The 27,015-nt window shown below is 37.4% G+C and overlaps 1 pseudogene; it reads left to right on the forward strand.

Annotated features, from left to right (window-relative positions):
• Positions 1-13,970: 13,970 nt before the first annotated feature.
• LOC149564284 (uncharacterized) lies at positions 13,971-18,190 on the forward strand (annotated as a pseudogene).
• The last annotated feature ends 8,825 nt before the right edge of the window (positions 18,191-27,015 follow it).

Here is a 27,015-nt window from a genome sequence, read left to right on the forward strand (position 1 = left end):
ATTGAATCACTAACTTCATAGGCCACTGCCAGGGATATAAATCTTGCACACTAAAACACATGATCAAGTGCAATTGCATATAATATCATAGCCAAAGTAATAATGCATTAAATACCTAATTAATCTATTTACATCACTCATGTTCGCATATAGCATAATGAAGCAAGAATGAAGTAAATAACCATAGTATAAAGTCCATCACATAACATAATTAGAGATATGTCAAATAAATTAGATAACTAGATATCATCATAAAGCATATTATCATCTCAAAATAGCATCAACATGCAAATATGATAAATTGAACAACATAAAAATATAACATCTTTGATACTGAATCAAAGTATAACATCTAACCTTCAGGTCATCTCAAGGTACATAAAATAAGAGTATCAAGTATCTCTCAAATCAAAATAGACAAGGAACAAATTGTAAACACAAGAGGCACTACAGTTCATAAGATAAGAGAATTTCACACCTAAACCTACAATGAACTAGACATCAAGATTGCTAGAGCTCATGGTTAAACCATCCCAAGAGAATGATGGGATTTCCTATGTTTGATTAAAATTTAAAGATTGAAGACATAGTTTTGATGAAGTTTGAGGACTTGATAGAATTGAAACACAAGACAATGATGAATTTGAAGATTTTATATGCTAGTGAATTTTTGTGGTCAGTAGAAACCAGTTGCATACAAAATTTTGTGGTTAGTTATAAGGCACATCATGAATGTAGAAGTTTATGGTAAACTAAAAACTATTTTAGAATTGCATTGATAAGAGGTAGTGCATGCAATAGTATTTGCGGTAGAAATTAAGGAGTGTTGACTATAATAACCCCAACAGGTTATAACTTCTTCAAACACTAAGAAAATATTTATACTTTAGTTGTTTGACATTTCGTAAAACACTTTGCAAGCAAGCTCTGATACTACTATAATATTCTCTTGCAATTATTTTGGTGTTATCAGTGCAAATACATGGAAACTAGATGCAAAACAATGACTACAGTAATGCCAAAATTTAGATTCTAAATTATCATAGCAAAATCATATGCTGATGAAGTACAATGATAATAGTGATGCCCAAGAATGGAAATAAATCAAACATAGATATTGCAGCATGACATCGTGCATGTGTACTGTAGTAGCCAAAATCTTTTCTCCAACTAAGCACAAATAGAACTCCTGAATTGAAGCTCTCCTAAAAAACCAAATTCAATTGATAGATATTTCACCACCTCAAATGGTTGTAACATTGAAGAGTTGACATTCTCCAATGGATGGTTGAAATCAGAAACCTTAGTTTCTTCTCCCAACTTGATATCAAATGCAATTCACAAAATCAGATGATAAACAATGAAGTTGTCACCTCTATTTATACTTTTCCTTCACTCTTCTAGAAGGAAATAAGATATTTAATAATTGCATTCTCTAGTAGTTTCTCCTTTCCAATAATTAATGCACTTGCTAGAAGCTTCTATCTTGCAATAAAATAATTAAATAAAATATTTAATAATTGCATTCTCTAGAAGTTTCCCCCTTCCAATAATTAATACATTCTCTAATATAATATAAAGTTCTCTCTCTCTCTCTCTCTCTCTCTCTCTCTCTCTCTCTCTCTCTCTCTCTCTGTGACTTTATAAGAAATTAATTTAATCAATTTCTCCTTATTCCTCCACTTAGCCTTCAAAGAACGTAAAGGCTAAGAACTCCACTAATATGCTAAAAAGATGGGGACATTACATTGACAAACAATAATTTCTAAAACTAAAGTTTATTTCTTTGACAACAATTGTATGTATGTTGATTATGCATTAGAAATCATGATCCAAGAAATAAGGATTGGTTATTTAGAACTTCAAGTCTATTTATATATGTTCTAGTAAATTCTAGAAATAAATTGTAACTATGAAATAAGCTTTGATATCTTCAGAGTCAATGGATTGACGACGGTCTGTCAAGAGTCCAAGATTTGTAATTGATCTCTGATTTTTCAGTGATGTAAAACTCTCGATAAATAAAAGATATCATAATCAATTTTATTATTAATCAATAAAATCTCCTTTCTCAATTATAGAAACTTTTCTTGCTGTACTTATTTTTTCTTTTTATTCTTGTTGATGGAATAAAAAAGTTTACAAAAGAAAAATTCAGGAGCCTTATATGGACAAATCAAAATGGGCACACTTTTTTTTTATTATATTAAAGAATTTAACGCAATTAGGGATCTTGAAGAGAAAGCATATATAGGAGCAAATATAAGCTGGAAAGCCAAAATGATCATTGCACAACTTAGAACGAGCTCACATCATTTGAGGCATGAAACCAAGAGATGGATAATTCCAAAAGAGGAATGGGAAGAGAGGGTCTGCCTATTTTCCAACATGAGAATGGTGGAGATAGAATGCCATATGATCTTAGACTACCCTGCCTACAACGACATCTGCTCCAGCTATGGGGATATTTTAGAAACAGGCAACCTAGCTACTCTATTTGAGGAACTGCAGCTTGATAGGTCAACAAACTTAGTGGTCAACATTCACTGTTGAAGAAAAAATCTCTCAAAACAACTTCAAAAGAGCTAGGGTTTTGAGCGTTTGGCTATTTTTAGGTAGTCTCATAGGCTGCTCAAACCTTATGGACATTATTAAAATCTCTCATTCATTCATACATTTATTTCACTGCTAAATGACCCACATGTTCGACAAGTTGGCCTAGTGGAGTATTATGAAGTGCCACAGTAGCTTGATTCCACAGTACAATTTAGGGTCTCTATGTGTCAAACTAACTAGTATAAAGTCACTTCAGGGCTTTTGTGCCGCAAGTGCCATGAATTTGGGGGAACAGTGGGCAAAGAATACGCTATTTTGGTGGAATTTCTTTTTTCTCTGCCTTCCATGAGTGTGAAGCTGATCATTTTGATTTACTTCACCTCGCATATGCAAAGTGATACGAGTTTTACTTTTCAAAAAGTTTTTTGCCCCAATCATCAAAAATCTTTGCCAGGCACTGTGTGAGAAATATTATAAATTTAAATTACAACTCACAACCCTAAACCCAAAATCTTTGCTTGGCACTTAAAAATTGCTCGGCACATGAAGGTGCCGAGTGCCAGTTTTTCTTGACACTTGCTCAGCATTTGAAGGTGCTGAGTCACAGATTTCTTGGCATGTGATGGTGCTGAGTGACAGGCAACAGGTGCGGAGTTGGCTCGGCACAAGAAGAGCTTGGCACACAAAAAATGCTTGGCACCAATGGATGCTGAGTGAGCTCGGCTCCAATTGAGAAAAAGGATGCCGAGTGTTCTCTTCAACTTGAAAAATTATAACTTAGAAAAATTCTAACGTGAATGCTTTCACCATTAAAACCAAAGAGCCAATAGGTTAAGCTTAAAAAAATAAACAATCTTGTCAAATGCAACATTCAAGGGAAGAGTAATGGATTCAAGTGTGCCTACTTGCTTTACTATCCAACTTGATTAAACCATTGCAAAATCTAGGAGCATTTGGCTTCAACTAGAAAAACCCTAAAATAACCCTAAACTGATAATGCTTCAAAAAAAAAATTTAAACCTGCAACTCTAATGGCTACATAAAATGGTGCTTGGAGAAATCACTGCTTCAACAGGACAAATCTAACAATAACAAACTTACAAAGAGAACAGGGGAAACACATGCAACTACAGGCACAAACTTCTTTTCTTCTTCTTCTTTTGCTCTGCTCTACTCTGCAACAATTGATCTGCTGAAAACTCACTAAATGAATGAATAAACATTCCTTTTATCACATTTCATTTTCCCCCTCTTTTTTGATTTCAAAAAATCCCACCCGCCTTATTTATGTTTTTGTCTGTTCTAGGTGTTAGAGGTGGTAGATAAGCATTTGGCTCAAGGGGCAAATGTACGCTTCATTTAATATTCCAACACTCCCCCTTTGTCTTGAGCCAAACAAACAAGGATCAGTGCTGATCCAAATCAATTACACCAAGACACTCTCTTAGGTGTACAAAAGGTCCAATGCCTAAAGGCTTAGTAAAGATGTCTGCTAAATGCTGCTTAGACTTGCAAAAATCCATCTTGATATCCTCATCCTCCACCAACTCTTTGATGAAGTGATATCTGATCTCAATATGCTTTCTTCTCCCATGGAAGACTAGATTCTTGGACAATGCAATTGATGAGATGTTGCCACAATATATTGTGGTTCCATCCTCTTGCCTTTCATTCAAATAAGTCAAGATCCTCCTTAACCAAGTAGCTTGACATGCTGTTGCATTTGCTACAATGTATTCATCTTCTGCTGTAGATTGAGCAACAATAGGTTGCTTCTTGGATGCCCATGAAATTGTACCTGATCCCATATGAAACATGTATCCAAAAGTGCTCTTCCTATCATCTATACTTCCATCCCAATCACTATCCATGTAACCAACCAATTTGAAATCATCATTTTCAGTATACAAAATTTCAAATCCCTTGGTACCTTTCACATACCTTAGGATCCTCTTTCCCATTTGCCAATGGGAATCCTTTGATGTTTCCATAAATCTAGAAATTGGACTTACTTTATGCATTAGGTTTGGCCGAGTTGCACTCAAATACATTAAACTTCCAACCATACTCTTGTATAGTGTTGGATCCACTCTCTTGCTAGAGTCTTCCTTGCTCAACTTCACACCTACTGCTTTTGGTGTGGGGGCTGCCTTACTGTTCTACATTTTGAATCTCTCCAAGATCTGCCCTACATACTTTTCTTGAGAGATGAAGATGCCATCATGCATTTGTTTTACTTATATGCCTAGAAAGTACTTCAAGAGACCTAGGTCTGTCATCTCAAATTCATTTTTCATGGCCTCTTTAAACTCACCAATTAGAGCCTTGTTATTTCTAGCAAAAATTAAGTCATCTACATACAAGACAACAATCAATACATTACCATCTATTGCCTTGATGTAAAGAGTGGGCTCACCATTGCTTTTGATAAAGCCATTTCTCATCAAATATGAGTCAATCCTGCTGTACCACGCCCATGGAGCTTGCTTGAGCCTATAAAGAGCTCTCTTCAATCTATATACTTTGTGTTCTTCACCTGCAACTTCATAACCAGGTGGCTGCTCCACATATACTTCTTCTTTCAATACATTATTAAGGAAGGCAGACTTCACATCCATTTGAAATACCTTTCATTTGTGTTGAGTTGAAATTGCTATGATAGCACACACAGTTTCCATTCTTGCAACCGGGGCATATGTCTCATCATAATCTCTACCATACTGCTTTTTGTAGCCCTTGACTACCAGCCTTGCCTTATGCCTATCAATTTTGCCTTAAGCATTCTATTTGGTCTTATAGACCCATTTCACTCCAATCACTTGCTTCTTGGAAGGCAATTCAGCTAACTCCCATGTCTCATTTCTTTCTATAGCATCTATCTCCCCATCCATGGCTTTACACCATTTCTTCTCTTTGATTGCTTCTTCAAAATATATTGGATCACTATGAGAAAATAATGCAGAATTAACACTCTCATCATAATCTTACACCTTTCATCTTGATATAACTCACTAAGACTCTCGATTTTTCTTCTTGGTAATAGGGAGGAGAGTGTGGGATTAGAATCTTCACTGCTGCTACTTTGTCGACTAGCTCGATCTTCACTTATGCTCGGCACTACCTAGAGGAGCTTGGCAAGAACTAAAGTTGCTTGCCTTTTCTTCTATCTACTCCTTCTTCTTGTTGTTCATCAGCATCCTCTTCAGTCATAATTGGCACTTTACTTGAAGTGCTTGGTGACTCATTAGTTGGACCATACCAAGACTAATTTTCAAGAAATTCCACATCTGTTGAAAGAGTCATCTTGTTGTTCAATGGGTCATACAATCTATATGTCTTTGATTCTGAGTTGTACCCTATGAAGATGCACTTCACACCTTTGTCATCCAATTTCTGCCTTTTTTTCTTTAGGCAAAATGTAACACATCCAAACACCCTTAGATGTTCAACTATCCATCTTCCTCGTGACCACGCTTCCATTGGAATTGTTTCACGGACTGCCTTTGTAGGACACCTATTAATTAGGTAAATTGTTGTTGCCACAGCCTCTCCCCAAAATTCAGTTGAGAGACCTTTCTCTTTCATTATGCTCTTTGCCATTTCAACAATGGTCCTATTCTTTCTTTCAACCACTCCATTTTGCTGTGGTGTATAGCTAGCTGTGAGTTCTTTCTTTATGCCATGTTTCCTGCAAAAGTTTACAAAAGAATTGAAGGTATACTCCCCTCCTCTATTTGATCTTAGGACTTTGCTATAGTGTCCACATTCTCTTTCAGCTTGAGCTTTAAATTCTATAAATTTTTCAAATGTTTCAGATTTATTCTTTAAGAAATACACCCATGTCCTATGACTGAAATCATCAATAAATGTCATGAAATAAGTACTCCCCCCAATGGAAGTAACTTGCATAGGAACGACTAGGTCAGTATGCACTAACTCTAATGGATATTTAGCCCTCCTAGAATTTCCAGAATTAAAGGGAAGCCTATGTTGCTTACCCAAAATACAAGCCTCACACTTGTCACATGAATTTTCTATGCGTGACAAACCTTCTACCATTCTTTTATTTGACAATAAATTTAAACTAGCATACCCAAGATGACCATACCTAAGGTACCATAGCTGTGAGGGGTCTTAAATCACACTCCTTAGAGCTGATTATATGGGAGGTGCAACACTAACTTGAGATGAGAAACATGTCTTTATTTTCAAGAGAAACATTCTATTCTTTGTCATTTAAACTGCTGCAAGTAAGTTCTTGCTCCCATCCTTTTCATGGATGACACACTTGTCATTCTCCATCATCACCTTGTATCCATTTTGAATGAGCTAACCAATGCTCATAAAATTGTGCTTCATACCATGGAAAAAATACATATTTTGTATTTCCTTCTTCTCACCTTTCTTGGTGCAGACCATAATAGATCCTTTGCCCACAACTGGTAGGGTTCCATTGTTACCCATCTTAATTTCTTATTTGAAACTCTTGTCAATGAATGAAAACAAGGTTTCATTACCACTCATGTGGTTGTTACATCCACTGTCGAGGTACCAAACCTCAGGGCTTCCTTCTTCACCAACATTACACATGATGAAGGCAGTGGCATTATTTCTACTTCCCATATTCACATCAGCCACATTTGCTTGTCCTGACTGATCATTTTGTTTCTTCCAGCATTCATTTACATAATGCCCATATTTATGACAGTAGTAGCATTCTACATTAATCTTATTTGAGTTGTATTTTTTCTTATCTCCTCTTGAGGTATTTTGTGAGCTAGTTGCTCCATCTGCTCTTCTTGAGCTTTCTGCTGCAGCATTCTTTTGTCCTCCATTACCTCGGCCTCTACCTCTAAAGTTTTTGCCTTAGCCATTTCTTCCTCTCCCCCTTCCTCTTGAATTTGTCTAAGCCTTGAATGCTTGCTCTTGGGAAGATGAAGAAGTAGATCTGTTGATCCAATGCTCATGGGTTTGAAGTGTACCCATCAACTCATCCATTGTCAAAACAGTGAGGTCTTTTGCCTCTTCTATGGTCATGACTAAATTGTCATATTTATGAGGTAAACTTCTCAATATATTTTCCACTATTCTTTGCTCTTGATAGTCTTCTCCATTTGACTTCAATTGGTTAATCACATTGGAGGTCCTTGAACTGAAGTCTACAACTGATTCATTTTCCTTCATCTGAAGGTTCTCAAACTCCTTCCTTATGTTTTGTAGCTTTATAATATGAACTTTATTAGTTCCCTTGAAGTTTGTCTTAAGGATATCCCATGCTTCCTTTGCATAATTTTCTGCTCCAATCTTAGGGAATATAGTCTTTGTCATTGCTGCTTCAATCAAAATTAATGCCTTAGCATCCTTCCTCCTTGACTCCTTCAAATGAGCCTTCTGTGCATTTGTGAGGGCAGCATACTGAGTTGGATCAGTCACATCATTGAATCCATTAACCACAAACTCTCACAAATCATTTGCAACCATTGTGGTCTTCATCTTCTTTGCCCATGTATCATAGTTTTGCCCATTGAATGGTGGTGGTTGCTACCATATCTTTCCTACATCTCCTGCCATGTCAAATATCCCAAGAAAAAAAAATGCCCTGTAGTGCCTCTCCCATTTGACTTTTGTAAGTCGTCCTGATGGATGCAACTTTGCTGATCTTTTGTTGTGATGGATCATGATTGTGACCCTGAGTGGTCTACACCGTCGAGGTGTTTGGATTTATATTTTTGTATCAGTTGCTTTATTTATGCTTTTGACTGATCTGTGAGATAATGATGTGATTTTTGGTTCACTGAGGTTTGTGCTAGTGGTTACCAAGATCGATGTGGTATCATGAGGGTGTTCCGTGATTACCCTGAGATGTGTGCAGAGATTGCACTGTGTACCATTACCATGCTACACTGGACTAGGTTCCTGTAGCAGTGGTTAGTCATGTTTATGACTGTGTTTGATTATGTGTTTTAAATGCCTTTTTAATGCAGAGTAACCAATCATTATTAAATGCATTAATGATTAGAAATGGATTTTCCATGTTGATTTATTGGGTTATGTGCTGAGGCATTTACCTTGTTATATTTCTGAGTAGAGAGATATTTGTTACTCATGTTATGTTTACATTTGAGAGGACTCGAGGGTCAGATGCTACACTTTGATTCCAGTATCATGGATTTTAGACTACTATGCTGTTTAGTTAATCATATTGCATGATGATGCCATTTTGAGATGACACTATGTTTTATGATGTTATCTAGTTATCTGATATTTGGACATATCTCTTATTATGTTATGTGATGGATTTAATGCTATGGTTATTTACTTCATTCTTGCATTGCTATGCTTTATGTGAACGTGAGTGATGTAAATAGATTATTTTAATATAATTAAATAAATAGTTAAATTAGGTGATTTAATGCATTTATTGCTTCAGCTATGTTATTATATGCAATTGCACTTGATCGTGTTGTTTAGTGTGCAGGATCTATATCCCTGGCAGTGGCACATGGAGTTAGTGATTCATCCTTTCATATTTTACCAATGTCGTCCTTGTATGGTCGACGTATCCTTTATTAAAATGTTTAATTTAAACCTTTCGGTGATTATTAAATCCGAACTCATTTGCATTATGTGATTAGACCAGTAAGCGTGTCTGTGCATTTAGAGTTTCGCTTTGTCGCGAAAGTTGTTCAGGTGATTTATGTGTTTTTGAGTTTTCGAGCTTTTTAATTGATTTATTTTAATTTCTGGCAGCTTTGCCATAGATGAATTCCTATTTATAGGAATAGCCTATTTTCGTTTGGGTCGATTCGGGGTTTAACTAAATTGGCTGGCTAAATGCCCTAATTGATTATTCACCCGAAAAGTGAATAAGTATCTAAAAAGGAATTTAATTCCTCACTTCTCACTTGCAAATTGGAAAGTTGGAGAGTAAAACCCAAAATCCTCTTCATGAGGATTTACTGTCTTGTTTGTTGTGGGAACTATGGGCGTGGAATCGTTGCGAGGTTGGGCTCATTGGATCCAACTCGGGGAAACCTTGGATTGTCGCGATTTTCAGCTACTTCTGCAAGATATTTATTTTATGGTTCAAATTCCCGTTTTGCCCTTTTGGATGTGAAGTAGGGCTTTCCCGTTTTATTGTTTTTGCTCCGTTTCTGCTTCTATTTTTGGTAGTCATTTGTTTGGAGGCTGAGAACTAGTGTTTCCCTCCATTTCTGTATGCTAGTTCTACCCGGTTGGGCGGGTATGAACATTTCTCCGTTTTCTGAGATGAGGGTTTGGGATTTTACGTCGTTATGCTGGCCGTTTTTGCATACGGTGTCCGATTCCATTTATTTTTGGATTTTTGAGGTTTGTGAACCCAAAGGCCAAATGGGTTTTAATTTTGAAGTTTTCCAAAATTTTGGGGTTTTTACCTCATTTTGCGTGTCGCCCTGTTTTCTCGGGTTTTCTTGGCACAATGTGGGTCATGGAACTTGATGATCCATTTGGATATCAGTCAGACCACTTTTGCACTGTTATGTTGCATTGGGATGCGTGTTGCATCCGTACTCTTGACGTTGTGTTTGGTTGAGTGATTTTATACCTGTTATGGTTTTTGTTGGACCTTTGCTTTTGTTTCGTGAACGCTAGGATTCGTGTAAAATCCATACTCTCGGATTGAGGCCGGTTGAGTGAGGTCATGATGTGTGGTCTTGTTACATCATTGGGATTCGTGTAGAATCCATACTCTCGGATTGAGGCTGATTGAGTGATTTTATGATGTATGGTTTTATTGGCTTTGGGATTCATGTAGAATCCGTCTTTCCCATGTTGCTTTCAGTTGGGTGTTTTCTTTGCATTGTGTTCTCATTCCTGTCCTTGTGTTATGATCTTCATGATGGTGGTGCGCCACACACGAGTATGTCTGCGTACATTTGTCGAGTGATTTGCGAGGCTTGATCTTCTGTGGTACTTTCGAAAGTTATAATCATTGGGGTTGGGATGGGAGTATGCATGCCCACGGGTACTTGTCGTAGGATGAGCTTGGGTAGGGTAGGGTAGCATATGGAGGGGGCTTCTATCTCGCAGCCTGGTGACCTTAGTCCCATAGGGTTGGCAGAGGAAGTTTTAAATAAGTGATAATTAAAGAAAATGTGTGACTAATAATAAAACTTAAGATAATAAAATGTGTGTGCGGGGCCCTCCGTTGAGGAGTTGAAACGCACGATCCAAACTTGGGCTTGTCGATGCCAAGCGACTCTCCATGATGTCAGCCCCTACTTAGTAGCCTTTTGAGTGTCTGACCAGGACCTTTACTCCTTGCATTGTCTTAGGTTCTTGGTTTAGCCATCATACTGTCTGGCGTGAGTGTTAGCCTTGGTTGTTGTTTTGTGTGTTTGTGGTTGGTTCATTATCTCCATCAGCACGGCAGGTGTAGACCTACGGGTGCCACGTGGTTGGGAGGCATAGCTACCTTCACCATTGCTAGGGACTGGTGTACAGAGACGGTCTCTTATCCTAGTGCGACCGTTGCTGGATGTTTTCACTTGGTACTTCGGGTTCTGGAGTATGCTTTCTTATGATTTATGCTTTCATTGGGATGCTTGTATATCATGTTTAGATGATGTTATTTTATTTGGCGCATTCCCTTATTATGATATTTAGCATATGATTAGATGATGTGATTTGCTTTAGTAGTATATATGTTGCTTACTGCTATTTAGCATGTGATAGGTGATGTTATCTACTGTAGGATTATCTTATGCGTTATCAGTAGCATGTTAGATTTTCTTATGCTGTTATTATTGCATATTTTTAGTAGTGACATCCCTATTACGATAGTACCGACGATTTGGTTGGTGGCTTGGGATGTTACGCGCAGGGGATGGCTAGGACCCACGATGGTCTTATGATGCTATTGACGGTTGGGAGGAACCGCGTACTTAGTTTGGTTGTTTTGTTCCTGAGATGCATTTCTGTGCATTGCGATGTTGTTTTTGTTCTCTGCAATGCTTATTTCAGTGTGTTCTTTATTGTTGTAGTTTAGATGGTTTCGTGTTCTTCATTCTGTGTTGTTCTTGCACTCGAGTGTTCATTCCTCGAGCCTTTGTGGATCTGGTACTCCCTGGTGTGGAGGTTGTTTTGTTGGTTTTTCCCCTTTTTTGAGTTCTGGAAGTGTTTTTACTTTCTATGGGTGACATTTGTTCAGCATTGTGCAACACTGATAAAGTATCGCACGCCCATAGAAAGAATGTCGTACGATACTATAAAGTGTCGCACACATTATTGAAGAAGTGTCGTACGACACTGGAAGAGTGTCGCACGGCTTTATGAGAAATGTCGCGCGATACTTTTCCAGTATCGCACGTCTTCTTGAGAAGTGTCGCACGCAGTAAGGGAGAAGTGTCGCCCTCCCTTAGTAAAAAGTGTCGCACGGTTTTTGTGAAAAAATTGCTCGTGCCATCAGCGGGCACTTTTCTTCGTGATCCGATCTTTTTGAGAGTTGATCTGGATACCCTTTTGGCCGTTCTTCGAGCCTATGTTGTTGCATTTTGAATTCAGGAGATTTCTTTGAAATTCAGTTTTTGGGTTTCTGTTGTAGTCCTTCGGGGTTTAAAATATATCGTTTAAGTATAAGTTGATACTTAAGATATATTTTAATATATGCGACAAATCGTTTGAGATAGGTTTCAGACCTCTCAGAGATAAGTTATGGATTCTAAGAAATTTCAGGGCTTCAGAAATCCAGACTTAGCCAATTTTCAGGGCTTCAGGATTTCAGGCTTAGCCAAATTTCGGGATTCTGCATTTTACCCTAGCTTGGTGTTTTGTTGATGAGTGGTTGTTTCTTGTGCCCTCATCATGTGCGTTGTCTTTGTTGGCTTTGTTTGTGTGTGTTAGTTTGGTAGTGGTGTTCAGAGATTCGTTGGTTGCTGGGATTGTGTTGAAGTCTTCCGTTGTGATCTTTGTGATCCCTGTATGATGTTGTCTTGTGCATTCATACTTGTAAAAAAAAATAAAAAATATCTTGGCTTGATTTGAATCCTTGTTTCCAAGGATCTCCGGGTGGGGCATTACATGCCCTAACTCACTATGGATGTGGGGCCTCAAAGCTCTAATACCATGTGATAAATATTATAAATTTAAATTACAACTCACAACCCTAAATGTAAAATCTTTCCTCGGCACTTAAAAATTGCTCGACACATGAAGGTGTCGAGTGCCAATTTTTCTCGACACTTGCTCTGCACTTGAAGGTCTCGAGTCACAGATTGCTCATCACTTGATGGTGACGAGTGACAGGCAACAGGTGTCGAGTGGGCTCGACACACAAAAAATGCTTGGCATCAATGGATGCCGAGTTAGCTCGGCTCCAACTAAGAAAGAGGATGCCGAGTGTTCTCTTCAACTTGAAAAATTATAACTTAGAAAAATTCTAACGTGAATACTTTCACTATTAAAACCAGAGAGCCAATACGTTAAGCTTAAAAAAAAAAACAAACTTGTCAAATGCAACATTCAAGAGAAGAGTAATGGATTCAAGTGTGCCTGCTTGCTTTACTATTCAACTTGATTAAACCATTACAAAATCTGAGAGCATTCGGCTTCAACCAGAAAAACTTTAAAATAACTCTAAATTGATAATGCTTCAAAAAAAACTTTAAACCTGCAACTCTAATGGTTGCATACAGTGGTGCTTGGAGCAATCACTGCTTCAATAGGACAAATCTAACAATAACAAACTTACAGAGAGAATAGGGGAAACACGTGCAACTGCAAGCACAAACTTCTTTTCTTCTTCCTTCTTCTGCTCTGCAACAACTGATCTACTGAAAACTCACTGAATGAATGAATAAACATTCCTTTTGTCACATTTCATTTTCTCCATCTTTTTTGATTTCAAAAAATCTCACCCAGCGTATTTATGTTTCTGTCTGTTCTGGGCATCAGAGGTGGTAGGTGAGCATTTGGCTCAAGGGGCAAATGTACGTTTCATTTAATATTCCAACACATTGAACACATAGATGAAAAGCAAGTTTCTAAACAATCAAGCATGAATTTTTCACCAAAGGGTTGTTCCAGAACGGTGTGGCTGCTGTGAGTCTGGTTCTTATATAATAAATAGAAAGTTCCAGAACTTTTAGGGACCCATCTTCTTATGAAAAACATGGGCTCCTATCTTTTGACTAAGTTTTATAGTTTTTAATTTGGTCTCGTAAGACCACTGCCGCACAAAATTAAATCCTAGAGTAGAATGTATAAGACCGCTTGCTTAACTAATATCCCCGATCAAATCAAAACACTAATTTAGACTGTCCAAACAGATCTAATGGCATTTGAGCATTTGCGGTGGTAGATTTAAGTTTGAAATGTTTTGTGTCCGGTTCAGCGTTTTATATAGTTCAACGTTTTGATTAGCTAGCAAGTTGAATATGGCCTTGAGAAAGTTGGAAAGGAGTTGCCAAACGCCACCGGGATGGCGTTTGGCGACTGTGGAAGAAGCGAATGACAAACTGGTATGGATAAAGCAGAGTAATTTGTTAGATGAATGGGACAGAGTCCGTCTTCTAAATGGCTGGATCGGGGGATCTGCTTATGACTTCAAAGTGGAAGATGGTTTCAGAAGCTATCTTGGGTACGTGTTTGTCATTGAAACACCATTTCTTGAAATTCCTAATGCAGGTCTGTATATCGTCTTTTGGCATGATTAACTTGAATGCAATGTACTTGAATACAGATGATAAATATGTTTTCTGAAAATTATAAAGCTTCATGGTAGTGTTGATTTTGCAATATAAATATCATGCAGGTGCTTCTATATTATCCTTAAAAATATTACATGAATGCAGTCCTGTACTTTGAGGTTCCTAAATTGAGTATAGAGGGAAGGAGTGCTGCGTTGTTGTTGTACTGCGAAGACTGGAACGAGGAGGTCCTTGAATGGTTGATGCCGGGCAAGATAGAAGAGGGTCTATCTTTATGGGAAGGTAATGGAAAAGAAGTGGCTAGCAAAGTAGCAAGCGCAGTAGCCAAGGCGTCGCAAGGTTTTCATGCAAAGGTCATACTTGCAAAAATGGATTCGTCACTCGCTTCTTTGGAAGCTTTGATGAAATGCTTCGACGACACTCAAAAGTCTCTGAGAGAATTGAAGACCAAGATTCAAAAGTGTGATGAAGGCAAGAATATTCCACATGGCGATTTACAGAAAATATTGCTGGAAATCCACCAAGCTGGAGATATATTCGTCGATATATTGGAATACATATATAATATCTTTGGATTCGACACAAGCGTGACCTCGACTTGCAAGGCCATTAATACTATAGTTGAGGTGGAAAACATGCATGCGGTTACCATGCTCTCGCTCTGCTACAGATTACATGAAAAAGTAGTGATGCATTCTGAAGCCGAAGATGATTGCCCGACTCTCGCATCCCCGCTTTACTACGCCCATCATTTTTAAGAAATAATCTATGGTAGTTCTCCGACTGTCGCACAAGACGTGGCAAAAGAAGCCAACCGCAATTGCAACTCCAATGCCTTCAGCACCTTTCTTGTTAGGGCGGCAAAGAAAGGCAATGTATACATGGTAAAATGGCTCATAGAGAATGGCGTAGATCCCTCTAAAACACATTATAAAGGAAAAATAGCATTGCACTATGCATTTTGCCGGTGGAATCAGTGCAATGAAGAGGTTGTTGGTCTTCTGATTTCAGCAGATAGAAAGGACAACATTGAAGGCAGCCTTCCCTTGGTTGATATTAAGGACAATGAAGAAAACACAACTTTGGATTTTGCCCTGAGAAACAATGTGCCTATGACTATGGTGGCATGGCTGCTGTTGCTATCCATCCAACCAGAATCTTATTTTAAGAAGCTGAACCTCTCATTGTATCTGCGGGTGTCTTCGCGAATGCGCTGTCAGGAGCTCATCCAAAAGCTCCTGGATCGAGGAGCCAATCCACTACGCTAATGAAGGAGGTGGATACAGTGGATCAAAGAGAAACATGAATGCAATGATAAACATTCAAATCAATAAGCAAAACACAAAGACATCAAGCTGTGCTACAGCACTTCATACATAACTAAAATCCATTACAAGTCCTTAGAATGCTACAGCATTCCATCCACTCATGATCCACAATGAGAAATATGAGAAACCCAAAATGGGCTCTGCTGATCACAAGCTCAATCCATGGTATTTATAAGCAAATGCACTTTTAATGGTGGACGGTGAGGTTGGTGTGTTGGCCGGTGCTTAGACGGCTGTTTGTCTCTTATTTAATATGGATGGTGCTGGAGTGTGGGCTGGACGATGGGTTGGACGGCTAAGTTGTGCGCTGGATGTCTGCTATTAATGGCAGAAATTAATACCGCCATCTACCGCCAACACTCCCCCTTAATTTCTGTCACTAATGCTACTGCATTTATATTGTTTTCTCTCATTATAATTATTTCGGGTTTTACGGCTTACCCCTAACCAATGCAATTTTGAAATGGTTTCAAGCTCACCACGAACTTCTCAAACATTACACAAATGGTTTCAAGATCACCATAAACTTTGCACTCCAATGGTTTACAAACCAAGCATTCATTGGTTCTACTGACCATGAATCATCACTACGGGGAAATTATCATCACTTTGGCTTTTCTCCTTCTTGACCTGCATCAAATTGATTATTGAGTCCATATAAAAAGAAATCCATCTACCGAGATACATGGGTGCCCAACCGCTGTACTCGCCAGTTCTATAGGAATCCTTTTTAGATACATGGTTCATCAATACATTTAGTCAAACTCTAGGGTGTCGGGTACAACCGATAATGCACCTCTTACAATAGATTATTAACAAGCAATTCTCATTCAATCTTCATCACTTGATTGGGGGATATCAATTCAGCAATCTACTATTACATGACCACATTTGATATGACAAAGCCTTAAACATTTTCTCATCCAGATTCCAACACTTAAACTCCAAATCAGCACACATAGAGACCTTCGCACTATGACAACAAGCTTTAGCACACCATCTCACCTTTTATTACACCTAAGATAACTAGCTTAACTTTAACAACTAATGCATAACAACTAACACACATATTTCAAACACAAACATAATAAAAATTTCCATGATCAATATCTTCCATGTCATGTGTATGCATTCTTTGGCACTCCCGCTTGCACAAAGATGCTCCACATGCTTCTAATCTATAAACGATAGCGTCTTCAACTTTGGCTTTCTTTTTTTCACAGCTTCTTTGTTTCTCATAGCAAGCTCTTGACTTGTTCTTCTCTTTATTCTTGCAGAAGATAACTTCAAATGCCATTGCCTGTTGGGCTACGATGCCACAACCTTAATGACAAATACTCAATGGCTGAAACTTTTCATTTGCCAAAAAACACTTCAAGATCATCGACCTCTCCATGATATCCAAGATCATCTCCCATTAGCTCTGATACCACTTGAAGGAGGTGGATACAGTGGATCAAAGAGAAACATGAATGCAATGATAAACATTCAAATCAATAAGCAAAACACAAAGACATCAAGCTGTGCTACAGCACTTCATACATAACTAAAATCCATTACAAGTCCTTAGAATGCTACAGCATTCCATCCACTCATGATCCACAATGAGAAATATGAGAAACCCAAAATGGGCTCTGCTGATCACAAGCTCAATCCATGGTATTTATAAGCAAATGCACTTTTAATGGTGGACGGTGAGGTTGGTGTGTTGGCCGGTGCTTAGACGGCTGTTTGTCTCTTATTTAATATGGATGGTGCTGGAGTGTGGGCTGGACGATGGGTTGGACGGCTAAGTTGTGCGCTGGATGTCTGCTATTAATGGCAGAAATTAATACCGCCATCTACCGCCAACAGCTAAGACATCACTCCACTACGCTGTCAAGGGTGAAGGTGAGAGAATGGCCTGGAAAATATTTGAGAAACTGTTGTTTGATAAAAAATAGGGTAGTATAAACTCGGAGAAAGCATCGGTGGGTGATAAACACGGAAGAAACGTGCTTCATATCTCAACTTTCCTCTGACGGGAGTGGCTTTGTGCTCAGCTTTTAGAGGATAATAGAAGTATGATAGATAGCGTGGATCGTGATGGGCAGACTACAATATACTATGCAGTAGCTGGAACTCATGACAATCCCTGTGTTCTAGACCTACTTTTAAGAGGAGAAGGTAAAAATCAAGTCTCAGTCAAAGATTTCAGCCAAACAACCCCTTTGCACGTTGCTGCTGGTAGAGGCAACCTAAAGATGGTGGAAAAGCTTCTCTTGGAGATTCCAGAACAAGATCAGCGTCGTGATTATGTGGAGGCACCAGACGTGCTGGGTCAAACAGCACTGCACAAAGCAGCAAGCAGGGGCCACACATAAATTGTTCAAGTGCTTCTCGCGAATGGAGCCCATCCGTTGAAGGAGCGTGACTGTGATGGCAAAACTGTTCTCCATTTTGCGAGTTAGACAAATGGTGAAGCTGCCGTGAAAATAGCTAAGTTGCTTTTGGAAAGCTGTAAACGGGATAAACAGAAAAGCCTACTTCTGTTTGCCTCTGTAGTTGGAACTTGCTTACCCAATCCTTTGCTTGAGAAATATCTTGAGGAAGAAAAATGCAAAATACAGAATACATTAGGACCGAAGAGTTTGCTCCAAGTAGCAGCAAGATTAGGCGATATAGATATGACACGGGAGTTCATCACCAGGGGTGCAGATATTGCTCTCATTCACGATAACAATTGGAGAGGCCCTCTGCCAACTGAAGAAATAAACAATGTTGAAGATGGGATGTTTGATTATACCTTTTACTTCTGGTTCTTTTACCGGTCCAACAAATCAGTGTGCACCTTTGAATTATTGTTTTTTCATTTTGATTTTTATAATTCAACGCAGTTCTGGACCAAATCAAGACCATTTTTAAGCAAGGGACCGACAAACCGGCTCTTTAGGACAATCTTGGTAGGTGCAGTTTTGTTGATAATTGAAGACGTACACTAATTTCCAAGTGAGATTTCACAACGTTTTCTCTTATAATATTGGGCAGGACGAAGTCCCTTTGCCATCGGTCTAGCAGCACCGTTTCTAAATCCTTTTGTCAAACCTCCTGTTACTGTCAGAATTTCTGGAGAATGGGGAATAGGGAAGTCTAGTGTTATGCTTCAGGTAATTATCCTTCGAAAAGCTTTTTGCACCTTTAGCTTACATTGTTACATTTGGTGTAAATCTGAATTGTTGTGCTTACAGACAGAGAGCGTTCTTCTAAAGACAGCGGCACAATTAGCACTCCCAAATTCATTAGGAAAAAAGGATATTATTGGCGCAAGAGAATGCAAATTATCTGTAACAGGGCAAGCAAGGAGAAGGAAAATAGAAAATGCAATAGAGAGGTTAGAAGCTAAAAGATGGATGAGCCTTACTATTATTGGCAACATTCTTTATTCTATCAAACGAGCAAAGAACTTCGCGGTAGAGGTAGTCACACAGCCTTCATTCACAAGTTAGATGCACATTAATTTAAATTTTAAATTTTAAAATTTCTTTTTTTTACTGTGTCTTAATGTTCTTTTAAAATCTTGTGAGGTTTTAAATTTAAAATATTATATTTTAAAATAAAATATATTATGTACAATTGAAAGACAATAAGTTTCTAGAACTGATCTCACATTTGGGAGGTTTAGCTTTCCCAAGCTACCTCCCATGTTAAAAAGGGAAAAACAAAAAAAATTATAATCATTCAAATGTTCATATTTAGTTGGAAGAACAGATTCAAAAAAAAACTAAACTAAAAGAGAGTTACAAAAAAATTAATAATGATAAATAATTGACAAAATCTGATTATAGCATCTATAATATTTTTTAGTTTATATAATAATTATAAATTTACACATTTTTAATTTATATAATAATTATAAATTTATCCAATCTTTATCCACATCTTCACACTTTATGTTTTATCACCGAGTTAGGAAAATCACATGTATAAAAGATTCGTTTAAATTTAAAATTCATGGTAGAGGAGCATTAAGTGCAATGAAAATCATTAGAATCAAGTGAAATTAAGCTGTGAAGAATCTGCAACTTTCGATTTGCCCAAGTTAAATGAGTTTTTAGAAAAATATATGAACTTAAATATCATCAAGTTCTAAAGTCCCTAGCTGTCATTGATAGGCATGATATGGTAAGTAAGATTTACAATATTTGTAAATATCATTTGATGCTCTTCTTCATTTTCATAGAATTGTATAGTACCAAAATTTCAAAATTTTGATATGGTACTTAATAGCGCACATGCAAAACTAAGTAGTAAAGGCTTCTACCTAATTTACCTGAATATTTTGATATGCTTTCCTTATAAAACATAATTTAAATTGATAAAAAATTCTTAAGAGATATCAACTAAACTTTTATTATATGCAAAATTTTAGTTCAATTTTTTTTTTTTTTTTTTCGGGGCCTTTCAGTTTGAAAAAGATGAAAGTAGATCAGGAAATCAAATAAGTGGGGAAACGCCATCGGAAGAATACTCGTTGCAAGGAACCCCACCCTCCATTTTGACTGTACAATATAATGCATGGCATTATAAGAATGAAACAGAGGCATGGCTCGGTCTAGCAGTAAAAATCACAGAAGAATTTGAAGCAACAATGAAAGTGGTGCACAAATTGAGGACTAGTTGGATATATAATGGGAGAAACCACAGAGATAGAATTTGCTTGAAAGTTGTCTTCCCATTCTTTATTGCACTAGTGTTGGCCATTTTTTTGAGTATCATTGCATGGTTGTTACTTGGTACATCCCATAATAAAGACATAAAGAAACTTAAATATGGAGGTTTACCAGCATCCATGATTGTAGCTGTTTGGGGTTTGGGAAAGTTAGTCATGTCCTTTGTCAAACCAATAAGTTCCCAGGTTGTGGACTACATATGTTTGCCAGATCATAGCCAAAAGCTTGGTTATCATCAAAAGATTATCGATGATATCATTTTTTTGAAAGAACAACTCAACTACAAACGCTCTTGGAAGTGGGAAATGTTTTCTTTTATATGGTGCTGCATTACATGGAGTTGGAATGAGAATTATGTTCTAGGAACAAAGATTCCAAAGATGCCCCCTGCTTTCAGTGATAATCTTAGGATAATTATTTTTGTGGATGATCTGGATCATTGTGAGGAAAATGTAATTCTATAGGTATAACTTTATAAAATTCATCCATTTGTAATGGAAATAGTTATCAAATAATAGTCTTTGAGTTTTAAATTTTTTTATTCTTTGAATGGTAGGTATTGTCAGTGGTTAATCTAGTTTTGGCCACTTGTCAGATCAATGTTATTTTGAGCATGGAAAATAGCATGATACAAAGGGCAATAATAAGAAACTATGGGAACAATCATAGCAAAGCTACTTGTAAGTCTAATGAGCATTTGGCAAACAACTATTTAAGGAAGATAATTCAGCTGCCACGTTAGCTACCTGACCCTAGTGACGAAGAGTGCAGGGAATTTCTCCAAAGCCAGCTAGGTATGTCTGATAGTAGAAAAGCGACTACGATTGAGAAGAGACTAACTTATGGGCATAGAACAGTCAACCCAAAGTTTCAAATTGGAAATTCAAGTGTAGAGGAATCTGTACTAGGTGAAGATCTCTCGATTCAACACAAGTAGAATTAGTCACATTTTATAGTTGCACCACTTTGACAGATGAAATTCTTTTTTATTACACTTCAAATTTATTGCAGGTAGAGTAGAAAAGAAGGAAGACTTGGCAGGAACTAGGGATTAACATAGACCACCCGGCTCTTCAGGTGAAAATATTATGGATGCATTTCTTTGAAGCTAAATAGGTAATAGGAAACTAATGTTTTATTTTTCTTTTCTTATTAATTTTCATAATAAAAGTTCTTCATTTTCTAAAGCTTAAAGACAGATTTAAGCGATTTATTTTTCAAGTGAATTTCTAATCTAACAATTATTTCCTTTTTCTATTCTTAACATAATCAAAGATATGTCCAATAAACTAGTTAACTAGATATCATCAAAAAACATATTTTCATCTCAAAATGGTATCAACATGCAAATATGATATACTGAATAGCATACCAATATAACATCTATGATACTGAATCAAAGTATAACATCTAACCCTCAGGTCATCTCAAGGTACATAAAATAAGAGTATCAAGTATCTCTCAAATCAAAATAGACAAGGAATAGACTACAAACATGAGAGACACTACATCCTCCCCCACTAGTATAGGTTTGCTCCTAGAAGCCAACAAATTGATAGGGGTACAATCCCCTTAGTGGTGTAGCATCTTTCCAAGTCACCGAAGTCTCATTGCTTGGGTCCCATTGGACCCTTACTTGCTTGATGTCTTGAGCTCACAAGGTCAACCTCCAATGTTGTAGGATATGAATGGGCTCCAAAGTAAGTAACCTATTTGCTACTTATAAAGTATCCCAATCGAGAACATGGATCACATCTGGAATATACTATGTCAAAACAAAAACATGAAAGACATCGTGGATGTGTGATAGGATGGGTGGCAATGCTAGTTGATAAGAAATGGAACCAATCATCTCAAGGATCTCAAATAGTCTAACAAAACTTGGAGCCAACTTAGAGCCTTTCCTATAATGGATGGGGCTCTTCCTCAGTCGCACTCTCAAAAACACCCTGTCACCAACATAAAAGTGATGATCCAACCTATGGGCATCTACATACTTCTTCTACCTATCCTAAGAAGTAACCAAATGCTCCCTAATATGGACAACTGACTACTCCATATCTTGAAGCATCTTTGGACCCAAAAGAACTCAATCCTCAAAACGATCCCAACTCAAAGGGATACGACATAGTCTACTATACAAGGCCCAGCAAGGTGACATGCCAAGAGAACTATGATACCTGTTGTTGTAGGCAAATTCAACAAGGAATAAATAATCGTCCCACTTAACCTACATGTCCATCACATACATGTGAAGCATATCTTCCAAAACCTAATTCACTCTCTTAGTCTAACCATCAGTCTCTAGGTGATAAGCCAAACTAAAATTGAGCTGCACACCCAAAGCATGCTAGAGAGATGTCCATAGTGTAAAAGTAAACATTGGATCTCTATCTGAGATAATCTGATGAGGGATCCCATGCAAATGAACAATATCCTCCAAGGAAACATGTATTACAGAAGAAGCTATGTAGGATGCTCTCATGGGTGAAAAATTTTCTACCTTGGACAACTTGTCCACTGTCATGATGATACAATCATGTCTTCATTATGACATAGGAAACCCCATGATAAAGTCAATAGATATTGTGTCCCATTTCCACTCTGAAATGGTATGTGGTTGCAAAAGACTTGTCGAATGTTGATTTTTTTCCTTCACTCTCTAGCACTCAAGACATAGAGCAACAAAATCATCAACATTGTGCCTCATCCCTGCCTAGAAGTACAATTATTTAAGATTAGCATGCATCTTCTTGACACCGGGATGTGTAGAATATGATACATGATGTGCCTTTGACAAAACCAAGGTACAAAGATCACTGGATACAGGTACATATATATATTCCCCAAGTGTCTTAGTAGCTCATCGAACTCCAACAAATAGCCTAAAAATCTCCCCTCAAGGGTACGTCCAGACTCAATCTCTGCCCTCACCTCCTAATATCAAGTGTTTCTAGGAAAAGCCTCCAAGATATGGCTTCACAAATCCACTCCCAATGACATCACTCATACCTCATGCCACCTCCTACTCAAAGAATCGACAATGACATTCTCCTTCTCTTTAATGTAATGAACATCAAAGTTATACTTGCACAAGGACTACATCCAGTGATGTGGTCGTTCATTCAGGTTTGGCTGAGTAAAGATATACTGCATGCTCCTATGATCACTATGCAACTCAAACCTGTGTCCCAAAATAAATGTCTCCATCAAACAAGAGCATGCACTACGACTATGATTTCTAAATCATGAGTGGGGTAGTTAAGCTCATGGTCCTTGAGTTTTCTAGACTCATATGCAATCACTCGACCATCCTGCATCAACACCGCACTGACACCTTCCAACAAAGCTTCTATGCAAACCATGAAGTTGTAATACCCCAAAATTGGCTCATTGCCATCTCAACCAATTCTGGTCTATTTCTGATCAATCTTAAAGTCCTATTCTAATAGGCAATTCTCATTCTGCTATTCACCACTTGACTTAATTGTCAGATGCAGAAAACCTAAATCTACATTCATCATGCTTATTATTTAATTCCTATAGTATTTACTCATATTAGTCACATTAAACCTATTGATTAATATTTAATTTAATTATTAAGTATTTATACTTTAATTAAATTAAATTATATCCTAAGGCTAATGTACTATGGAATTAAATTTATTTAATTTACTAAATACACCTATCTTAATTAATTAAATGTAATTATTTAACTAAATGGGAAAGGTATTTCTAATTAATTAAAAGAAATTATTTAATTAAATGGAGTACTTACTTCTAAATAATTAAACAAAGTTATTTAATTAAATGGGAAGCCATTCTTAATTAATTAAATGAAGTTATGTAATTAAACAAAAGTGTCTCTAATTAATTAAAGATTATTTAATTAAATAGAAAAAGTAATTATGAGAGCATATCTCATTTTTTTAAATTAAATATCTCAACAAAATCTGTCTTCAGTTCAAAAAAGGGAAATTTCCAGTTCACTATTGATAAAAAATGAGTTAAATCAGTTAACTCCTTTTTCTACTCAAATTAAAATAGTTAACTCCTTATTTTACTCAAATTAAGTCTGTTAACTCCCTTTAATTTGGGAATCTCCCTTTATGACTGAACCTCATCTTCAATCCTAACCGTTGATTTGAATCAATCTCAACCGTTGATGGATTCCAGGAGAGTCTATTTAAGAGACCCTCATCTCCTCATTTTGGAGGATGAATTTGGAGAATTTGCATCGAATCGCTGCTGAAATTCATGCTCATATTTACTTACATTTCTTGCATACATTCTCATTTTTAGTTTAATCTCATTTTAGTTTATTCATGCATATGCTTAATCTAGTTTGCTTTATTTGTTCTTAGATTACATTGCATCTTTCATTTTAGATTAATTTGCATTCTCGTTCTTAGCTTAATTTCATTGTCAAATCCTTCATTCTTAGAGGGTCTGGTTGCCTGCACCTTGATTCTAAGGATATTAACAGGCAAAATCCCTTTAGATAGAAGGCAATAGGTCGCTTTGCAGGGAAAATTTTGGATGAACAATCCAATATTCATTCCGAGATGAATCCGCATGCAATGACTGTGTTGAAGTGTGTGTGTTAGCATAGGCCGCATTTTCACATATACAGAAGTCACCTATAGGATTAGGCACTGCAAGGACTTGTGTACTGGTCAAACACTCCTTAAGAGAATTAAACATTGCCTTACACTAATTTGACCAAAAAAACTTCTTCCCTTTCCACTAAAGAGAAGTGATGGGATGAGCTACTCATGAGACATCTTTCACGGAGCAATAATAATAACCCACCAATCCCATAAAGCTACAAACTTTTGAGACATTAGTGGGTATCGGCCAATCCATGATAGCATGAATCTTCTCTAGATCCACTAAAATACCATCACTAGTGATGATGTGTCCCAAATACTTCACCTTTGATTGGAAGAAACCACATTTACTCAAGTTGCCATACAATTGGTAGTCTATCAAGCACTACAACACTTGATGTAAATAGACTTCATGCTCCTCAATAGTCTTCGAATAGATCAATATGTGATCCAAGAATACAATGACACACTAATCAAGGTAAGTGTGAAATACTCCATTTGTCAAACTCATAAACATTGATGGTGCATTGGTTAATCTAAAGGGTACAACTTTGAACTCATAATGCCTATGCCATGTATGAAAAGTTGTTCAATGAATATCAGCCTCCACAATACAAAGTTGATGGTATCCCAACTTTAGATCAATATTTGAGAACACTTGTGCTCCCTTTATTTGATCGAACAAGTCATCTATCCTCAACAAAGGATAATGGTTCTTCACAATCACCTTATTCAATTATCAGTAGTCAATGCACAAATGCAAAGATCCATCCTTCTTCATGAAGATGACTAGTGCACCCTATGGGGATGCACTAGGATGAATATGGCCTTTGGCCAACAATTCCTCCAACTACAATTTGAGTTCACTCAACTCCTAAGTAGTCATGCAATAAGGAGCTCATGAAATCGACTCCACTCCTAGTACAACATCAATCCAAAAATCATGTCATGCTATAGTGGCATACCTAGAATTTCATCAAAATACACATCTACATACTCATGAAGGAGTGGATGATCATCAAGAGTCACCATACAACTCTTGGCTTCCTTGAGATCACTAACAGAAAAAAGAAACAACTGACAACCCTTACACACACTCCACTTCAATTGATTAATTGAGATCATTTGAAGTGAGATTGGTCTTTGGACTCCCAAAAGTTCTACTAACCCACCTGTGTCATCAACACACTATATCATCTTACGATGACAATCGATATTTTCTTGATGAGAAGATAACCAATTCATGCCCAACACAATGTCATACGATTCCAGAGGTAGGATACAAAGATCCACTGTGGTGATGAAGGTTTCCAGACTCAGAAGACAACCACAAACCAATGAGTCTACTACCACCTTAGAACCCATGGTTAACTCTACCTACCACCTATTGACCTGACACACTAACCCTAGCCCACATCACTGAACAAGAGATGGTGATATGAAAGAATTAGAAAGACTTGAGTTGAACAAAATTGAAGATGAAATACCATGCAATATATATGTCGCCTTGACTACTATACCTTGATGATCTACTTGACAGTTGTCAATCGCCACAAAGACTTGATGATTCCTACCAGCATCTCCTACAGTAGGCTCAGATCTCGTTGTGCCCTTACCATGTCATGAAGATGGTTTAATGGAGCACTTGAAAGATTTATGGCTAGGCTGACCACAAGAATAATAGTTTCCTCCTAAGCTAGAACTTACAGTTCCACGGCCACCCTGAGTAGTACTAGGATTTCGCTGACTATGCTGAGGAGGGTGATCCTGCTGGGATTTTTGACCATGATTCTAGTTGTCACCCTTCTTCCCTAAGTTACTTGCATTCTAACCACCCTTAGAAAAAAACCCCTTACGTTGATTTCCATGACAGAAGCCACCTTGAGAGGGTGTTGACTGGGTCTAAACCTTTCCAGAGGACTGTGAAGCCTGCACATCCTATCCTAAGTTCCGTGCACTTTGGTTTTGAGAACCAAATTTACCACTAAACCCCCTAGCCACATTGCTCTCTATGATCCTTGCCTTCTTCACAACAAGTGAAGTGTCCTTCGTTGATGAGCATAAACATCCCCAATGATAGAGTCCTAAAGGCCCCAAACAAAATGTTGAGTGATGAGTACTTCAT

Source organism: Cupressus sempervirens, chromosome 4 (assembly GCF_028749045.1).
Source record: "Cupressus sempervirens isolate cs-2001-9-10 chromosome 4, ASM2874904v1, whole genome shotgun sequence".
Lineage (NCBI taxonomy): Eukaryota > Viridiplantae > Streptophyta > Pinopsida > Cupressales > Cupressaceae > Cupressus > Cupressus sempervirens.